This window comes from Anomaloglossus baeobatrachus, chromosome 1 (genome assembly GCF_048569485.1).
Source record: "Anomaloglossus baeobatrachus isolate aAnoBae1 chromosome 1, aAnoBae1.hap1, whole genome shotgun sequence".
Lineage (NCBI taxonomy): Eukaryota > Metazoa > Chordata > Amphibia > Anura > Aromobatidae > Anomaloglossus > Anomaloglossus baeobatrachus.
Window position 1 is genome coordinate 817697160 of NC_134353.1, and position 19980 is coordinate 817717139.

The window sequence follows — 19980 nt, forward strand, 5'->3', positions numbered from 1 at the left end:
AAGTACCGCTGTCCCCGCACAGGGGAGATGATGGACCCCTCTCACCGCCACCGCCACCGCTGAAAGTCCCGTCCTGCACGCTCCTGTCAGCTCCACGCAGTAGCGCGATCAGCTGAGCTGTCACTGAGGTTACTCGCGGCCACCGCTGGATCCAGCGGTGGCCGCGGGTAACCTCGGTGACAGCTCAGCTGATCGCGCGGCTGTCTTCATTTGCTGCATGGAGGGGACAGGAGCGGCGGTGTCTGCTGCAGCTCCGGTCACCTCCATGCAGCAGAGCTGGATGCGGCGCTGGACCATCCTGGATTACGCCGGACATGGAGGGCTTTGTCGGGGTTAATAAATTGGTAATGAGGGAATGTGTTTGTTTTTTATTTCTAATAATGGATTTTTCGGGTGTGTGTGTTTATTTACTGTAGTTTACAGATTAATCATGGAAGGTATTTCGGGGAGACGCCTGACATGATTAATCTAGGACTTATTGGCAGCTATGGGCTGCCAATAACTCCTTATTACCCCGATTTGCCAACGCACCAGGGTAAATCGGGAAGAGCCGGGTACAGTCCCAGAACTGTCGCATATAATGTATGCGGCAATTCTCGGCGGCTGCTGACTGATATTGTTAGGCTGGGGGCTCCCCATAATGTGGAGCTCCCCATCCTGAGAATACCAGCCTTCAGCCGTATGGCTTTATCTGGCTGGCATTAAAATTGGGGGGGACCGCACGCCAGTTTTTTCTTCATCGTTCCTTATGGGAGACCCAGACCATGGGTGTATAGCTTCTGCCTCCGGAGGACACACAAAGTACTACACTAAAAGTGTAGCTCCTCCCTCCGAGCATATACACCCCCCGGATGACAAATCCAACCAGTTCAATGCTTTGTGTTCATGCATCCTCTTTTGATTTTTGATTTTTAATTAAAGAATTGGAAGAAAAGTGGGTCCATCCTGGACTCCCGGCATGTCCCTTCTCACCCCACTGTGTCGGCGGTGCTGTTAAGGTTGATCTCAAGGCAGGAGCCTTCCATGCCGCGCTCCTTCACCATCCCCTGGGGCTCTGGCTTGAAGTGGGAGCCTTCACGGTTCTCACTGCCCTGCAGGAGACCGGTCTCCATCCGCAGCCCTTTCAGGCCCCTGCTGGACGGAGCGCACATCCCTCAGGGACATGGCCCTGCGTCTCAAAAAGCTAAGTATATGAGACATTATTCAGGGGTTCCTTGTGTGGGGAGAGTGTGTTATTTGAGCATGGCGGTACCAGGGGTTCCTTTGCTGTGATTTCCGGCCGGTTCTCCGTTTTTTTCCTGAGAACCGCGCCGAGGGTGCCTGCTTGTCGGCCGCATGGATAAATTTAGTCCCCGGCTTCGGCCGCGGCCTACTTTCGTTTCTCTTCCCCTGCATGTCAGTCATGCAGGGGGACAGTGCGGCGCCGCCCACCGGCCGTTCAGCAGAGGGGAGGACACTCCTCTCTGGGGAGATGTTTCCCTGCCCTGTAGTTCTCCTTAGCCCTCCGGTTCCCGCTCTTGGATTAACCCCCGCCCCCCCTCCTCACTCCAGCGCCATTTTCTCAGCGTTTTCACACTGATCGGCGCTGGCTGCTGCAGCTCTGCAAGCTGTCTGGGGGTCCAAGCTGGGAATCCGGAGGGCACACAAAAACGGCCTGGTAAGCCACAACCTTTGGTTGTGGACTTTTATACACTCTCTGGGGGTCATTCTGAAGGAGTGAATTCTTTTACTACAGAGCCTCCACCTCAGCAGCATGTCTGTCACTAGGAGCAAGGCTGCAAAGCTTTACGCTATATGCACTGCATGTAAGCTCATACTGCACGAACCGAGCACATATCCACACTGTGATGCCTGCTCTAACGTGGTGGTGCCTCAGCCTGGAGCCTCCTCAGGGGTCTCTCCGGCTGCTCCGGCCCCGGTGGCTGAACCCCCGGCTTGGGTAGCATCGTTTTCTAAAGCTATCTCCCAGTCCTTTGCCGACTCCATGGGACAGCTGTCACGGACTCTGCTAACCATGCATCAGCCCCCTTCTCAGGGTGCCTCTGCTGCTCCGACTCGCTCTGCAGAGCTCACAGAGTATGTTTCATCTGATCCCAGACCCCGTCCTCCTAAACGGAGACGCAGGGACTCTTCTCCTTCCTCGTCCCACGGCTTTGATTCACGTGATGAATCGCAAGGCGAGGAGGATGCCCTTACTGTGGGCTCAGAAGCTACGTCTATGTACCCCATTGATCTATCTGAAGGTGATGCAGATGTTAGTGACTTGATTGCGTCCATTAACTCTGTTCTAAACCTTAATCCACCTGTGTCAGAGGAACAAGCCTCTCTGGTAGAAAAACACCAGTTTACCTCACCTAAGAGAGCAAGGAGTATATTTTTTAACCATTCCAGTTTTCAGGCCACTGTGACCAAACCCAGGGCCTGCCCTGACAAACGCTTTCCTAAGCGTACCTCTGATGACCGTTTTCCTTTTCCACCTGAGGTGGTCAAGGAGTGGGCTCAGTCACCAAAGGTAGAGCCTCCGGTGTCTAGAATCTCAGCCCGGACAGTTGTGTCTGTGGCGGATGGCACCTCTCTTAAGGATTCCACTGACCGCCAGGTTGACCTTCTGGCCAAATCTGTATATGAAGCGGCAGGGGCCTCTTTCTCCCCTTCCTTTGCAGCAGTGTGGGCTCTTCAGGCCATCTCTGCTTCTCTGGCGGAGATGCACTCCCTCACTAGGGACTCTATGCCCGAAATGGTAGCCTTAACTTCCCAAGCTTCGGCTTTTTCATCCTATGCTATGTCTGCCATTTTGGAGGCGTCTCACCACACAGCGGTAGCCTCCGCTAATTCCCTCGCGATCCGCAGGATCTTGTGGCTTCGTGAGTGGAAAGCAGACGCTGCTTCCAAGAAGTTTCTAGCTGGGCTCCCTTTTTCTGGGACCCGGCTGTTCGGTGAACAACTGGATGAAATCATTAAGGAAGCTACTGGCGGGAAGAGTACTTCCTTGCCACAAACTAAAACCAGGAAACCTGTCCAGGGCAGGAATCAGTCGAGATTTCGGTCCTCCTCTAAACCCTCAGCCTCGTCCACTAACTCAGCTAAGGATCGAAAACCCAACTGGCGCACGAAGCCTCGTCCCCAGAAGAACGGAGGAGCCGCTGCCACCAAGGCAGCCTCCTCTTGACTATCGGGCCGCGCCAGCAACGTCCTTAGTCGGTGGCAGGCTCTCCCACTTTGGCGACGTGTGGTTTCAACACGTCTCCGACCAGTGGGTGCGGGATATCATCTCCCACGGCTACAGGATAGAATTTTCTTCCAGCCCGCCAAACAGATTTTTTCTGTCCACTCCCCCCTGCTCCAAGGCCGCCGCCTTCTCACAGGCCGTGGCATCCTTGCAGGCCAACGGAGTGATTGTATCGGTTTCTACTCAAACCTCTTCCTAGTCCCCAAAAAGGATGGTTCCTTCCGGCCCATCCTGGATCTCAAGCTTCTCAACAAGCATGTTCAGGTGCGGCACTTTCGCATGGAATCTCTGCGATCAGTCATTGCCTCAATGACCCAGGGAGATTTTCTTGCATCCATCGACATCAAAGATGCCTATTTGCATGTGCCAATTGCAGTTTCACACCAGCGTTGGCTCCGTTTTGCAATCGGGGAGGAACACTTCCAATTCGTGGCTCTCCCCTTCGGGCTAGCCACGGCACCTCGAGTGTTCACCAAGGTCATGGCAGCAGTGGTTGCGGTTCTGCACCTCCAGGGGTTGGCAGTGATTCCTTACCTGGACGACCTTCTAGTCAAGGCTTCATCCAGTGCAGACTGTCAGCGGAGTGTCTCGCTCACTCTGGCCACGCTTGTCCAATTCGGGTGGATTGTCAATCTGCCAAAGTCCACTCTGACCCCGACCCAGAAACTCACGTACCTAGGGATGCAATTCGAGACTCTGCCGGCACTTGTCAAGCTGCCCTTAGTCAAACAGCAGTCCCTTCATTGGGCGGTGCGCTCTCTGTCGCGGGCCTGCCGTCATTCCATCAGGCACCTCATGCAGGTGCTGGGTCAGATGGTGGCGTCAATGGAAGCGGTTCCCTTTGCCCAGTTCCATCTGCGTCCTCTGCAGCTGGACATTCTCCGCTGTTGGGACAAGCGGACCTCTTCCTTGCACAGGCTAGTGACTCTGTCGCCACAGACCAAGAGCTCTCTTCAGTGGTGGCTTCGGCCCCTCTCTCTATCCCAGGGACGCTCCTTTCTGGCCCCGTCCTGGGTGATTCTCACCACGGATGCCAGTCTATCCGGCTGGGGAGCAGTGTTTCTCCACCACCGAGCTCAGGGCACTTGGACTCCGGCCGAATCAGCCCTCTCGATCAATGTTCTGGAAATCAGAGCTGTGCTCCTAGCTCTCGAAGCCTTTCACCACCTGTTGGCGGGCAAGAACATTCGAGTCCAATCAGACAACGCGACAGCGGTTGCCTACATCAATCACCAGGGCGGGACTCGCAGCCGCCTGGCAATGTTGGAGGTACAGCGCATCCTTCAGTGGACGGAGGACTCAAAGTCCACCATATCCGCAGTCCACATCCCAGGCGTAGAAAATTGGGAGGCAGATTATCTCAGCCGTCAAACCGTGGACAGCGGCGAGTGGGCCCTGCATCCGGCGGTGTTTCGGTCAATCTGCCGCAAGTGGGGCACTCCGGAAGTGGATCTCATGGCATCCCGGCACAACAACAAGGTCCCGGTTTACGTGGCTCGCTCCCACGATCCTCAGGCCTTGGCAGCGGACGCGCTGGTTCAGGATTGGTCCCAGTTCCGTCTGGCCTACGTGTTTCCCCCTCTAGCTCTCTTGCCCAGAGTCCTGCGCAAGATCAGAATGGAGGGCCGTCGGGTCATCCTCATTGCTCCAGACTGGCCCAGACGAGCGTGGTACCCAGACCTGCTCCGTCTGTCCGTGGAAGTGCCGTGGCATCTCCCGGACCGCCCAGACCTTCTCTCTCAAGGTCCGTTTTTCCGCCAGAATTCTGCGGCCCTCAGGTTGACGGCGTGGCTCTTGAGTCCTGGATCCTGACGGCTTCAGGCATTCCTTCCGAGGTCATCTCCACTATGACTCAGGCTCGGAAGTCTTCCTCGGCCAGGATTTATCACAGGACTTGGAAAATTTTCCTGTCCTGGTGTCGTTCGTCCGGCCATGCTCCTTGGCCTTTTTCCTTGCCGACCATCCTGTCTTTTCTACAGTCTGGTCTGCAGCTAGGACTATCCCTCAATTCCCTCAAGGGACAGGTATCGGCTCTTTCAGTGTTGTTCCAGCGGCGTATCGCCCGGCTGGCTCAGGTGCGCACCTTCATGCAGGGCGCATCTCACATCATTCCTCCTTATTGGAGGCCCTTGGATCCCTGGGACCTTAATCTGGTCCTCACGGCCTTACAGAAACCCCCCTTTGAGCCTCTTAGGGAGCTTCCCTCGTTTCGACTTTCCCAGAAAGTGGTTTTTCTGGTGGCCATAACTTCTCTCAGGAGAGTCTCTGACTTGGCTGCGCTCTCTTCGGAGTCACCCTTTTTGGTTTTTCACCAAGACAAGGTGGTTCTCCGTCCGACGCCGGATTTTCTCCCTAAGTTGGTATCTCCTTTCCACCTTAACCAGGACATTTCATTGCCTTCCCTTTGTCCGGCCCCTGTGCATCGCTTTGAGAAAGTGTTTCATACTTTAGATTTGGTGCGGGCGCTCCGGATCTATGTGTCACGCACCGCTGCTCTTAGGCGGTGCACCTCTCTTTTTGTGCTGACCGCAGGTCAGCGCAAGGGTCTCTCGGCTTCTAAACCGACCCTAGCTCGTTGGATTAGGTCGGCCATATCCGATGCCTACCAATGTTCTCAGGTGCCTCCACCGCCAGGGATTAAGGCGCACTCAACCAGAGCTGTCGGTGCCTCCTGGGCTTTCAGGCACCAGGCTACGGCCCAACAAGTCTGTCAGGCTGCCACTTGGTCTAGTCTGCACACCTTTTCAAAGCACTACCAAGTGCATGCTCATGCTTCGGCAGATGCGAGCTTGGGCAGACGCATCCTTCAGGCGGCTGTCGCCCAGTCGTGAAGTTAGGTTTTGCCTACTTCTCAGTTTCTGTTTATTTCCCACCCATGGACTGCTTTGAGACGTCCCATGGTCTGGGAACTATAAGAAAAATAATTTACGGTAAGTAAACAAAGAAGGGAATTTTGTTTACTTACCGTAAATTCCTTTTCTTCTAGCTCCTATTGGGAGACCCAGACAATTGGGTGTATAGCTTCTGCCTCCGGAGGCCACACAAAGTAATTACACTTTAAAAAGTGTAACCCCTCCCCTCTGCTATACACCCTCCCGTGCATCACGGGCCCCTCAGTTTTGGTGCCAAAGCAGGAAGGAGGAAACTTATAAATTGGTCTAAGGTAAATTCAATCCGAAGGATGTTCGGAGAACTGAACCATTAACCAAAGAACAATTGAACATGAACAACATGTGTACACAAAAAAACAACAGCCCGAAGGGAACAGGGGCGGGTGCTGGGTCTCCCAATAGGAGCTAGAAGAAAAGGAATTTACGGTAAGTAAACAAAATTCCCTTCTTCCTTGTCGCTCCATTGGGAGACCCAGACAATTGGGATGTCCAAAAGCAATCCCTGGGTGGGTAACAGAATACCTCGATAAAAAGAGCCGGAAACCGGCCCCCTCTTACAGGTGGGCAATTGCCGCCTGAAGGACTTGCCTACCTAGGCTAGCCTCTGCCGAAGCATAGGCATGCACCTGATAGTGTTTAGTGAAGGTGTGCAGACTCGACCCGGTAGCCGCCTGACACACCTGCTGAGCCGTAGCCTGGTGCCGCAAAGCCCAGGACGCGCCTACGGCCCTGGTAGAATGGGCTTTAAGCCCTGAAGGAATCTGAAGCCCCGATGAACGGTAGGCTTCAAGAATCGGTTCCTTGATCCACCTAGCCAAGGTTGACTTGGAAGCCTGAGACCCCTTACGCTGGCCAGCGACAAGGACAAAGAGCGCATCCGAACGGCGCAGGGGCGCCGTGCGAGAAATGTATATTCTGAGTGCTCTCACGAGGTCTAACAAGTGCAAATCCTTTTCACATTGGTGAACTGGATGAGGGCAAAAAGAAGGCAAGGAGATATCCTGATTGAGATAAAAAGAGGATACCACCTTGGGGAGAAATTCCGGGACCGGAGCGCAGGACCACCTTATCCTGGTGAAAGACCAGGAAGGGGACTTTGCATGACAGCGCTGCTAGCTCAGACACTCTCCTAAGTGAAGTGACTGCCACTAGGAAGGCCACTTTCTGTGAAAGGCGAGATAGAGAGATCTCCCGCATCGGCTCGAAAAGGTGGCTTCTGGAGAGCCGTCAGCACCTTGTTAAGATCCCAGGGTTCTCTAAGAAGATCTTCCAAGTCCTGTGGTAGATCTTGGCGGACGTTGATTTCCTGGCCTGTCTCATGGTGGCAATGACATCTTGAGATAAACCTGATGAGGCTAGGAGCCAAGACTCAATGGCCACACAGTCAGGTTGAGGGCCGCAGAATTCAGATGGAAAAATGGCCCTTGAGACAGCAAGTCTGGTCGGTCTGGGAGTGCCCACGGTTGCCCCACCGTGAGGTGCCACAGATCCGGGTACCACGACCTCCTCGGCCAGTCTGGAGCGACGAGGATGGCGCGCCTGCAGTCGGACCTGATCTTGCGTAACACTCTGGGCAGAAGTGTCAGAGGGGGAAATACATAGGGTAGTCGAAACTGCGACCAGTCCTGAACTAACGCATCTGCCGCCAGCGCCCTGTGATCCTGAGACCGTGCCATGAATGCCGGGACTTTGTTGTTGTGCCGAGACGCCATTAGATCGACGTCCGGCGTTCCCCAGCGGCAACAGATCTCTTGAAACACGTCCGGGTGAAGAGACCATTCCCCTGCGTCCATACCCTGGCGACTGAGAAAGTCTGCTTCCCAGTTTTCTACGCCCGGGATGTGAACTGCGGAGATGGTGGAGGCTGTGGCTTCCGCCCACAGCAGAATCCGCCGAACTTCTTGGAAGGCTTGACGACTGCGTGTGCCGCCCTGGTGGTTGATGTATGCAACCGCCGTGGCGTTGTCCGACTGTATTCGGATCTGCCTGCCCTCCAGCCACCGCTGGAACGCTTTTAGGGCTAGATACACTGCCCTTATCTCCAGAACGTTGATCTGCAGGGAGGACTCTGTTGGAGTCCAGGTTCCCTGAGCCCTGTGGTGGAGGAAGACTGCTCCCCACCCTGACAGGCTCGCGTCTGTCGTGACCACAGCCCAGGATGGGGGCAGGAAGGATTTTCCCTTCGACAAAGAAGTGGGAAGAAGCCACCACTGAAGGGAGGTTTTGGCTGCTCTTGACAGGGAAACGTTCCTGTCGAGGGACGTCGACCTCTTGGCCCATTTGCGGAGAATGTCCCACTGAAGTGGACGCAGATGAAACTGCGCAAAGGGAACTGCTTCCATTGCTGCCACCATCTTCCCTAGGAAGTGCATAAGGCGTCTCAAAGAGTGTGACTGACCCCGAAGAAGAGATTGGACCCCTGTCTGTAGTGAACGCTGTTTGTCCAGCGGAAGCTTCACTATCGCTGACAGGGTATGAAACTCCATCCCGAGGTAAGTCAGGGATTGGGTCGGTGTCAATTTTGACTTTGGGAAATTGATGATCCACCCGAACCTCTGGAGAGTCTCCAGGGCAATGGTCAGGCTGTGCTGGCAAGCCACCCAGGAGGGTGCCTTGACTAGGAGATCGTCTAAGTAAGGGATCACCGAGTGGCCCTGAGAGTGTAGGACCGCCACCACTGTTGCCATGATCTTGGTGAAGACCCGTGGGGCTGTCGCCAAGCTGAATGGCAGTGCCACGAACTGAAGGTGTTCGTCCCCAATGGCAAAACGCAAGAAAAGTTGATGTTCGGGTGCGATCGGCACATGGAGATAAGCATCCTTGATGTCTATCGATGCTAGGAAGTCTCCTTGTGACATTGAGGCGATGACCGAGCGGAGAGATTCCATCCGAAACCTTCTGGTGCTGACATGCTTGTTGAGCAATTTGAGGTCTAGAACGGGACGGAAAGATCCGTCCTTTTTTGGCACCACGAACAAGTTGGAGAAGCCGTAACCATGTTCCTGAGGGGGAACGGGAATCACCACTCCTTCTGCCTTCAGCGCATTCACCGCCTGAAAGAGTGCAGCGGCTCGCTCTGGGGGCGGAGATGTTGTGAAGAAACGAGTTGGAGGACGAGAGCTGAACTCTATCCTGTAACCGTGAGACAGAATGTCTCTCACCCATCGGTCTTGGACATGTGGCCACCAGGCGTCGCAAAAGCGGGAGAGCCTGCCACCGACCGAGGATGCGGTTTGGAGAGGCCGAGAGTCATGACGAGGCCGCCTTGGTGGCGGTGCCTCCGGCGGTCTTTTTAGGCCGTGCCTTAGACCGCCATGCAGAAGGGTTTCTCTGGCCCTTCTCCGACCTGTTTGACGTGGAGGAACGTGACTTGGCCGAGGGCCGAAAGGACTGAAACCTCGATTGAAACTTCCGCTGTTGAGGTTTGTTTTGTTTAGACTGGGGTAAGAACGAGTCCTTTCCCTTGGATTGTTTAATAATTTCGTCCAATTGCTCGCCAAACAAACGGTCGCCAGAAAATGGCAAACCGGTTAAGAATTTCTTGGAGGCAGAGTCTGCCTTCCATTCACGTAGCCACATGGCTCTGCGGACTGCCACCGAATTGGCGGATGCTACCGCTGAACGGCTCACCGAGTCCAGGACGGCGTTCATGGCGTAGGACGAAAAAGCCGACACCTGAGAAGTCAGAGACACAACCTGCGGAGTAGCGGTGCGTGTGACCGCCGTAATCTCAGACAGACAAGCTGAGATAGCTTGGAGCGCCCACACTGCCGCAAATGCCGGAGCAAAAGATGCTCCTATGGCTTCATAGATGGATTTCATCATGAGCTCTATTTGCCTGTCAGTGGCATCCTTGAGCGATGAGCCATCTGCCACTGAAACCACAGATCTGGCCGCCAGCCTAGAGACTGGAGGATCCACTTTTGGACACTGAGCCCAACCCTTCACTACTTCCGGGGGGAAGGGATAACGTGTGTCATTAAGACGCTTAGTAAAACGCTTGTCCGGGTATGCTCTGTGCTTCTGGACAGCATCCCTGAAATTAGAGTGATCGACAAAGGCACTCCGTGTACGTTTGGGAAACCGAAACTGGTGTTTCTCCTGCTGTGAAGCCGCCTCCTCTACAGTTGGAGTTGGAGGAGAAATTTCTAGCACCTGGTTGATGGACGCTATAAGGTCATTTACTATGGCGTCCCCTTCAGGTGTATCTAGATTGAGAGCACCGTCAGGGTCTGAGCCCTGAGCTGCGTTTTCCTCTTCATCCTCTAGAGAGTCCTCATGCTGAGACCCTGAGCAGCGTGATGAAGTGGAGGAAGGTCCCCAGCGAGCCCGCTTCACCGGTCTGGGACTGCGGTCCGAGTCGGAGTCCTCACCGTGGGACCTATGTGTCACCTCAGGAGCAGATTGCTGCGCCAACTGAGGGGGACCTGGGGACGAAGAACGCACAGTGCCCTGCATCTGTGTTGTTGGTCTGGACTGCAAGGCTTCTAGTATCTTAGCAGACCATTTGTCCATAGACTGAGCCATGGACTGTGAAAGCGACTCAGACAGTTTGTCAGCCAAAACTGCAAACTCTGTCCCTGTCACCTGGACAGTGGGAACCGGTGTCTCTACCTGAGCCGGGGGTCCCACCAGTGCGTGAGGCTCCGGCTGAGTGAGTGTCACAGGGGCCGAGCATTGCACACAATGAGGGTAGGTGGAACCTGCAGGTAGCATAGCCGCACATGAGGTACAGGTTGCAAAAAAAGCCTGTGCCCTGGTACCCTTGCGCTTTGCAGACGACATGTTGTTGTCCTCCAAGAGATCAGTAAGGGATCACCGTGAACACTGAGGGATATATATAGCCCCAAGTTACAGTACAGCCGAAACAGCCAATGTATATACAAAGGATATATATATATACAGTTCGGCACTCTGGTGAGTCCAGCACCGGCAGACCGGTGTGGCTTACCAACCGCTTGTGTGGCCACCAGATTCCCAGCCCCGGGTCTCCCTCAGCTGCAGCCAGAAGTTCTCCACCGCAGACTGTGCTGAAAAAATGGCTGACGGCGTTCTCTGAGGAGGAGGGAGGCGTGGGCGTAGTCACAAAAGTGCGGGAATCTGGTGCCCCAGCGCGAGTAGTGAGGGGAGCGGAGGACAGCTCAGTGTACTCCAGCCCTCACTGTCGGCGTCATACCGACCGTCCCGCCCTTTTCCCTGACTGGCAGGCCTGGGGGCGGGAGAATCCAATACTAGGCCGCAAAAGCCGGGGACTAAAGTTAAAACCGCGGCCGGCCGGCAGTGCACGGTCGGCGCGGTAGTCCCGGACCCATATCCCCGCCGCAGTCGCTGCAGCGTCCGGGCCCAAGGTGCTTTATGCGCCGTCCCAACGGGGACACAGAGTACCTGTGGATGCAGGGCCATGTCCCTGACGAGACTCCGTCTCCTGTCCGGCAGATTGCCCCAGGGGCTGCGGAGGGAGACCGGTCCCAGTGTCTGGATGACCGGATAGGATCCCACTTCCCCAGAGCCCCTAAGGGATGGGGAAGGAAAGCGGCATGTGGCTCCAGCCTGTGTACCCGCAATGGGTACCTCAACCTTAACAACACCGCCGACCTGAGTGGGGTGAGAAGGGAGCATGCCGGGGGCCCCATAGGGGCCCTCTTTTCTTCCATCCGATAAAGTCAGCAGCTGCTGCTGACTAAAACGTGGAGCTTGCGTGAATGTGTGCCTCCTTCAACACAAAGCAAAAAACTGAGGGGCCCGTGATGCACGGGAGGGTGTATAGCAGAGGGGAGGGGTTACACTTTTTAAAGTGTAATTACTTTGTGTGGCCTCCGGAGGCAGAAGCTATACACCCAATTGTCTGGGTCTCCCAATGGAGCGACAAAGAAATTCTCTTTTTTTAATTATTTATTTATTTCTAATTTTTTTTTTTCAATTCAACAAGCTTTATGGGCTTGTTTGAACTGAAAAGAAGGGAATTTTGTTTACTTACCGTAAATTCCTTTTCTTCTAGCTCTAATTGGGAGACCCAGACAATTGGGTGTATAGCTACTGCCTCCGGAGGCCACACAAAGTATTACACTTAAAAGTGTAAGGCCCCTCCCCTTCTGCCTATACACCCCTCGTGGGATCACGAGCTCCTCAGTTTTAGTGCAAAAGCAAGAAGGAGGAAAGCCAATAAACTGGTTTAAGCAAATTCAATCCGAAGAAATATCGGAGAACTGCAACCATTCAACATGAACAACATGTGTATACAAAAAAACAGGGGCGGGTGCTGGGTCTCCCAATTAGAGCTAGAAGAAAAGGAATTTACGGTAAGTAAACAAAATTCCCTTCTTCTTTGTCGCTCTATTCGGAGACCCAGACAATTGGGATGTCCAAAAGCAATCCCTGGGTGGGTAAAATAATACCTCGTAATAGAGCCGTAAAACGGCCCCTTCCTACAGGTGGGCAACCGCCGCCTGAAGGACTCATCTGCCTATGCTGGCATCCGCCGAAGCATAGGTATGCACCTGATAATGCTTGGTAAAAGTGTGCAGACTCGACCAGGTAGCGGCCTGGCACACTTGCTGAGCCGTAGCCTGGTGCCGTAATGCCCAGGACGCACCCACGGCTCTGGTAGAATGGGCCTTCAGCCCTGAGGGGACCGGAAGCCCAGCAGAACGGTAGGTTTCAAGAATTGGTTCCTTGATCCACCGAACCAGGGTGGATTTGGAAGCTTGCGACCCTTTACGCTGACCAGCGACAAGGACAAAGAATGCATCCGAGCGGCGCAGGGGCGCCGTGCGGGAAAAGTAGATCCTGAGTGCTCTCACCAGATCCAATAAATGCAAACCCTTTTCAAATTGATGAACTGGATGAGGACACAAATTGAGATGAAAGGGGGATACCACCTTAGGGAGAAACTCCGGAATCGGACGCAGAACCACCGTGTCCTGGTGAAACGCCAGGAAGGGAGATTTGCATGACAGCGCTGCTAGCTCGGACACTCTCCGAAGAGACGTGACCGCTACTAGAAAGGCCACTTTCTGTGAAAAACGAGAAAGGGAAACATCCCTCATAGTCTCGAAAGGCGGCTTCTGGAGAGCAATTAGAACCCTGTTCAGATCCCAGGTCTCTAACGGCCGCTTGTAAGGAGGGACGATATGACAAACCCCTTGCAGGAACGTGCGTACCTGAGGAAGTCGCGCTAGTCGTTTCTGAAAAAAGACAGATAGCGCTGAGACTTGTCCTTTAAGGGAGCTGAGCGACAAACCTTTTTCCAAACCGGATTGCAGGAAGGAAAGAAAAGTAGGCAATGCAAATGGCCAGGGAGAAACTCCCTGAGCAGAGCACCAAGCTAAGAATATCTTCCACGTCCTGTGGTAGATCTTGGCGGACGTTGGTTTTCTAGCCTGTCTCATGGTGGCAATAACTTCTTGAGATAATCCTGAAGACGCTAGGATCCAGGACTCAATGGCCACACAGTCAGGTTCAGGGCCGCAGAATTCAGATGGAAAAACGGCCCTTGAGACAGCAAGTCTGGTCGGTCTGGTAGTGCCCACGGTTGGCTTACCGTGAGGTGCCACAGATCCGTGTACCACGACCTCCTTGGCCAGTCTGGAGCGACGAGAATGGCGCGGCCAATCTTGAACTAAGGCGTCTGCCGCCAGAGCTCGGTGATCGTGAGACCGTGCCACGAAAACCGGGACCTTGTTGTTGTGCCGTGATGCCATCAGGTCGACGTCCGGCATCCCCCAGCGGCGACAGATCTCCTGAAACATGTCCGGGTGAAGGGACCATTCCCCTGCGTCCATGCCCTGGCGACTGAGGAAGTCTGCTTCCCAGTTTTCCACGCCTGGGCTGTGAACTGCGGATATGGTGGAAGCCGTGTCTTCCACCCACGTCAGAATCCGTCGGACTTCCTGGAAGGCTTGCCGACTGCGTGTTCCTCCTTGGTGGTTGATGTATGCCACCGCTGTGGAGTTGTCCGACTGAATTCGGATCTGCTTGCCTTCCAGCCACTGCTGGAAGGCTTGTAGGGCAAGATACACTGCTCTGATTTCCAGAACATTGATCTGAAGGGTGGACTCTTCCTGAGTCCACGTACCTTGAGCCCTGTGGTGGAGAAACACTGCTCCCCACCCCGATAGACTCGCGTCTGTCGTGACTACCGCCCAGGATGGGGGTAGGAACGACTTTCCTTTTGACAATGAGGTGGGAAGAAGCCACCACCGAAGAGATTCCTTGGCCACCTGAGAAAGGGAGACGTCTCTGTCGAGGGACGTCGACTTCCCGTCCCATTGGCGAAGAATGTCCCATTGTAGTGGACGCAGATGAAACTGCGCGAAAGGGACTGCCTCCATTGCTGCTACCATCTTCCCTAGGAAGTGCATGAGGCGTCTCAAGGGGTGCGACTGGCCTTGAAGGAGAGATCACCCCCCTGTCTGTAGAGAACGCTGTTTGTCCAGCGGAAGCTTCACTATCGGTGAGAGAGTATGAAACTCCATGCCAAGATATGTTAGCTATTGGGTCGGGGATAGATTTGACTTTGAAAAGTTAATGATCCACCCGAAACTCTGGAGAGTCTCCAGCGCAACGTTCAGGCTGTGTTGGCATGCCTCTTGAGAGGGTGCCTTGACAAGTAGATCGTCCAAATACGGGATCACAGAGTGACCTTGCGAGTGCAGGACTGCTACTACTGCTGCCATGACCTTGGTGAAGACCCGTGGGGCTGTCGCCAGCCCGAAAGGGAGAGCTACGAACTGAAGGTGTTCGCCTCCTATAACGAAGCGTAGAAAACGCTGGTGCTCTGGAGCAATCGGCACGTGGAGATAAGCATCCTTGATGTCTATTGATGCTAGGAAATCTCCTTGAGACATTGAGGCGATGACGGAGCGGAGGGATTCCATCCGAAACCGCCTGGTTTTTACGTGTCTGTTGCCCGGACGGAAAAACCCGTCATATTTTGGAACCACAAACACATTGGAGTAAACACCGTGCCCCTGTTGCTGAAAAGGAACCGGGACCACCACTCCTTCTGCCTGCAGAGTGCACACCGCCTGCCTGAGAGCCTCGGCTCGCTCGGGGGACGGAGATGTTCTGAAGAATCGAGTCGGAGGACGAGAGTAGAACTCTATCCTGTAACCGTGAGACGGAATGTCTCTCACCCAACGGTCTTTTACCTGTGGCAGCCAGGTGTCGCAACAGCGGGAGAGCCTGCCACCGACCGAGGATGCGGTGTGAGACCGAAAGTCATGAGGAAGCCGCCTTGGTGGCGGTTTTTACCTCCGGCGGTCTTTTTAGGACGTGATTTAGGCCGCCATGAATCGGAATACTAAGGAATAACGTTTGGAACACCATTCTAAGTCTGAACTGGGTGCAAAAACCTAAAAAAACATCACTATGGGGAGATAAGGTATGCACACCAGTGACTATGTAAGGGGAATACATGGAATAGCAGAAACTGCTGTGTGAATACTGACTTGAAAAATCCAATAGCTATATGTAAGAGTGAAAATGTGAAAAATGGAATCTGCATTACTGCCATGAACATATGAATCAAGAGAAATTTAGCTACTGAATTGATCAATGCAATAGAGCCCCAACACTACGCCAAAGTATTTCTCTACGTTGGGGTCCCTAGCTTGTGTGTGTCCTCTCATGCAGTTAAAAAAAACTTACCGTGTATGGGAAGCTGAGACGCAGGCTATTTATGCGTATGATATGGATTGGCAATAGGTGTGGTTGGGGAGGGTTCACAAATGAAAAACTACTAACAATAAGGAATAACGTTTGGAACACCATTCTAAGTCTGAACTGGGTGCAAAAACCTAAAAAAACATCACTATGGGGAGATCAGGTATGCACACCAGTGACTATGTAAGGGGAATACATGGAATAGCAGAAACTGCTGTGTGAATACTGACTTGAAAAATCCAATAGCTATATGTAAGAGTGAAAATGTGAAAAATGGAATCTGCATTACTGCCATGAACATATGAATCAAGAGAAATTTAGCTACTGAATTGATCAATGCAATAGAGCCCCAACACTACGCCAAAGTATTTCTCTACGTTGGGGTCCCTAGCTTGTGTGTGTCCTCTCATGCAGTTAAAAAAAACTTACCGTGTATGGGAAGCTGAGACGCAGGCTATTTATGCGTATGATATGGATTGGCAATAGGTGTGGTTGGGGAGGGTTCACAAATGAAAAACTACTAACAATAAGGAATAACGTTTGGAACACCATTCTAAGTCTGAACTGGGTGCAAAAACCTAAAAAAACATCACTATGGGGAGATAAGGTATGCACACCAGTGACTATGTAAGGGGAATACATGGAATAGCAGAAACTGCTGTGTGAATACTGACTTGAAAAATCCAATAGCTATATGTAAGAGTGAAAATGTGAAAAATGGAATCTGCATTACTGCCATGAACATATGAATCAAGAGAAATTTAGCTACTGAATTGATCAATGCAATAGAGCCCCAACACTACGCCAAAGTATTTCTCTACGTTGGGGTCCCTAGCTTGTGTGTGTCCTCTCATGCAGTTAAAAAAACTTACCGTGTATGGGAAGCTGAGACCCAGGCTATTTATGCGTATGATATGGATTGGCAATAGGTGTGGTTGGGGAGGGTTCACAAATGAAAAACTACTAACAATAAGGAATAACGTTTGGAACACCATTCTAAGTCTGAACTGGGTGCAAAAACCTAAACAAACATCACTATGGGGAGATAAGGTATGCACACCAGTGACTATGTAAGGGGAATACATGGAATAGCAGAAACTGCTGTGTGAATACTGACTTGAAAAATCCAATAGCTATATGTAAGAGTGAAAATGTGAAAAATGGAATCTGCATTACTGCCATGAACATATGAATCAAGAGAAATTTAGCTACTGAATTGATCAATGCAATAGAGCCCCAACACTACGCCAAAGTATTTCTCTACGTTGGGGTCCCTTGCTTGTGTGTGTCCTCTCATGCAGTTAAAAAAAACTTACCGTGTATGGGAAGCTGAGACCCAGGCTATTTATGCGTATGATATGGATTGGCAATAGGTGTGGTTGGGGAGGGTTCACAAATGAAAAACTACTAACAATAAGGAATAACGTTTGGAACACCATTCTAAGTCTGAACTGGGTGCAAAAACCTAAAAAAACATCACTATGGGGAGATAAGGTATGCACACCAGTGACTATGTAAGGGGAATACATGGAATAGCAGAAACTGCTGTGTGAATACTGACTTGAAAAATCCAATAGCTATATGTAAGAGTGAAAATGTGAAAAATGGAATCTGCATTACTGCCATGAACATATGAATCAAGAGAAATTTAGCTACTGAATTGATCAATGCAATAGAGCCCCAACACTACGCCAAAGTATTTCTCTACGTTGGGGTCCCTAGCTTGTGTGTGTCCTCTCATGCAGTTAATTCCCCTTACATAGTCACTGGTGTGCATACCTTATCTCCCCATAATGAATCGGAATACGTCTGATCTTTCTGAGGCCTTTTGGACGAGGAGAATTGAACCTGCCCACGCCCCGCAAGGACCGAAACCTCGACTGTCCCCTCCTCTGTTGGGGTCTGTTCGGTTTAGCCTGAGGAAAGGATGTATCCTTTCCCTTGGATTGTTTGATGATTTCATCCAGACGCTCACTAAACCAGCGGTTGCCGCAGATTGGCAAACTGGTGAAGCACTTTTTTGGAAGCAGAATCTGTCTTCCATTCCCGCAACCCCAAGGCTCTGCGTATTACCACTGAATTGTCGGACGCAAGTGCCTTCCGGCTCGCCGAGTCCAGGACAGCATTAATGGCGTATGACGCAAACGCTGACGTTGGAGAAGGTAAAGACGCAGTCTGCGGCGCAGACGTACGTGTGACTGCCTCAATTTGCGCTTGAGCCGCTGAGACCGCTTGGAGCGCTCAGACTGCTGCGAAAGCTGGAGCAAAAGACGCGCCAATAGCTTCATAGATGGATTTCAACCAGAGCTCCATCTGTCTGTCAGCGGCATCTTTGAGTGAAACCATATCTTCCACTGCAACTAAGGATTAAGCCGCTGGAGATAGGAGGGTCCACATTGGAACACTGAACCCAGCCCTTGACAACGTCAAAAGGGAAGGGATAACGTGTATCCTTAAGGCGCTTGGAAAAAGGATATCTGGACAAGCCTGGTGGTTCTGGACTGCTTCCCTGAAGTCAGAGTGATCCAGAAAACGTACTCCATGTACGCTTGGGGAACCTGAAACGGAACTTCTCCTGCTGAGAAGCTGACTCCTCAGGCGTAGGAGCTGAGGGAGAAAAAAACCAACATTTGATTGATGGACGCCGTAAGATCGTTCACTACGGTGTCACAATCAGGTGTATCCAGGTAGAGAACGTTCTCAGGATCAGAATCCTGATCAGATACCTCCGTCTCATCATAGAGAGAGTCCCCATGCTGAGACCCTGAATCATGCGGTGATGTCGAGGGATGCTCCCAGCGAGGTCGCTTAGGGGGTCTGGGACTGCGGTCCGAGTCAGACCCCTCACTTTGGGATCCATGAGACACTCCCGGAGCACCTTGTTGCACCAAGTGGGGGGGGGGGGAGGGGACCAGGGGGCAATGAATCAACAGTGCCCGTGGTCTAAGAGACTTGTCTGGACTGCAAGGCTTCTAGTATCATAGCCATAGGCTCAGAAAGTCTGTCAGTAAATACTGCAAACTCCGTCCCCATCACCTGGACCATTAGCAGAGACTCCGGCTGAGTACGTGTCACAGGGGCCGAGCATTGCATACAATGGAGGTCCGTGTAACCTGCCGGCAGTATAGCCGTACATGCTGTACAGGCTGCATAGAAAAACATGTGCTTCTGCACCCTTGTTTTACCCAGACGATATGCTGTTATCTCCCCCGAACAATCAAGGAGGGTATATAGCCAAAATACAAAAGTGCGACCGAACAGTGCAATGTATAGCGTACAAGCATATATCTATATGTGCACTTCGGCACTAGTGGGGTTAGCACCACAGGTGCTGCTTACCGCCCGCTCACAGCGGTTGTGTGACCATCAGAATCCCTGCCAGGGTCTTCCCAAACTTGTCTCTTTTCTCAGCCACAGAAAAAACTGACATGAATGGCTGCCGGCGTCCTGTGTAGAGGAGGAGGCCGTGGGCGTGCCCTAGAAAGTGCGGGAATCCGGTTTCACAGTGTACACAGTGAGAGGGGTGGAGTATGCAAAACATACTCCAGCTCTCAGCGCTGCCGTGCTGTGCAGCGTCACGCCCTTACCCTGACTGGCAGGCCTGTGGGCGGTAACGAAGTGAGACTAGGCCGCACAAGCCGGGGACTAGAGTGATAAGCGCGGCCGGCATATAAGCCCTGGTCGGCGCGGAAGTCCCCGGCGCACCACAAGTCCCAGCCGCGCCTGAGATAAAAATGGCAGCGGCGGTTAGCGCGGTAGTCCCCCAATACTCTAACACACCCAGCTACGCTGTAGTGTGCGATGGCACCAGTGCGGGCAGCGCCGCCGTCCCTGGCGCACTAACACACCCAGCAGTGCTGCCGTGTGTCTGTGCGCGGTCCCCACGGGGACACAGAGTACCTCAACGTAGCAGGGCCATGTCCCTGAAGATACTCCGCTCCATGTCCAGCAGATTCCCAGGGGCTGTGGATGGAGCACGGCCTCAGTGCCTGGAGACCGATAGGATCCCACTTCACCCAGAGCCCTAAGGGGATGGGGAAGGAAAGCAGCATGTGGGCTCCAGCCTCCGTACCCGCAATGGGTACCTCAACCTTAACAAACACCGCCGACAAAAAGTGGGGTGAGAAGGGAGCATGCTGGGGGCCCTAGTATGGGCTCTCTTTTCTTCCAACCGACATAGTCAGCAGCTGCTGCTGA